The following is a 1,272-nucleotide window of genomic DNA, read 5'->3' as shown; positions in this document are numbered from 1 at the left end:
AGGGGTGGGGCTTGTTCCAGCCTAATTGAATTCACCTCTTTTTTTTTTTTTTTTTTTTTTAAACAGCAGCAGTCAGCCAGCCACTCTCCCCCAACCAGAAAGCTCAGGGCCGGGAGGGGAGGCGGCTGGGGCCAGACATGAGGCCTCAGGAGCCGGCTAAGGACAGTGCCAGAGTAGGAAGCTCCACCAGCTTCCTAAAGTCCCTCCAGGCCTGGGTTGAGAGGAAGGGCTGCCCAGTAAAGAATTTTCCCTTCTGGCTGCCAAGTGGAGTCATGCCAGAAGTCCCCTGGTTTCAAAGAACCCTCAGGTCTTGACTGGACCCAACCTTGGATGCTGGGGGCTGGCCTGGGACCCCCTCTTCAGCCTGCACCCCTACACAATGCGGAGCTGCTGGACCCCTTTCTCTCCCAGTGCAGGGAAGTCCCCCTCACTGGGGGCAATGGCCTTCACCAGTGTATTAGTCTGTTTTGTGTTGCTATAACAGAAATACCTGGAACTGGATAATTTATGAGAACATGAAATTTATTGCGTACAGTTTCTGAGGCTGAGAAGTCCAAAGTCCATCTGGTGGTGGCAACAGTGACCCAGAGGTCCCACACTGCAAGACGGTGGAAGCAGAGAGAGCAAGAGAGAGAGAGAGAAAGACAGACTCTCCTCTTCTTTTAAAGCCCTCAGAACCACGCCCCTGACCACCATTATTAATCCATTCACTACCGCACGGTCCTGTGATCCAATCACCTCTTCAAGGCTCTACCTTTCAATTACCAAAATAGGATTTCACCCTCTTTTTTTTTTTTTTTTAAAGATGACCGGTAAGGGGATCTTAACCCTTGACTTGGTGTTGTCAGCACCACGCTCACCCAGTGAGCGAACCGGCCATCCCTATGTGGGATCCGAACCCGTGGCCTTGGCGTTATCAGCACCACACTCTCCCGAGTGAGCCACGGGCCGGCCCGGATTTCACCCTCTTAACAGTCACAGTGGGGGCCAAGTTTCTAATACATAAAACTTGGGGGACACAATTTGAGCTTCAGGGAGTTTTGGGGGGACATAATTCAATCCACTACAGCCAGTAACGCAGGTTCCCTGTGGGAAAATGAGAAAGTCAGACAGGCAGAGAGGACAGCCAGCTGCCAGCGGGCAGTTCGCATGTAGGCCCATCTCCTTTCAGGTTATTTCTAGCTCCATGGAGAATGGATGTATGTAATAAACATATAAATATATACGCCTAAGGAAATCTGCTCTTTCTATTAGCAATAATAACCATAACCA

The sequence above is a fragment of the Galeopterus variegatus genome, unplaced genomic scaffold (assembly GCF_000696425.1).
Source record: "Galeopterus variegatus unplaced genomic scaffold, G_variegatus-3.0.2 Scaffold356, whole genome shotgun sequence".
NCBI lineage: Eukaryota > Metazoa > Chordata > Mammalia > Dermoptera > Cynocephalidae > Galeopterus > Galeopterus variegatus.
The sequence above is the reverse complement of the archived record's forward strand: the minus strand, read 5'-3'. Positions refer to the sequence as shown.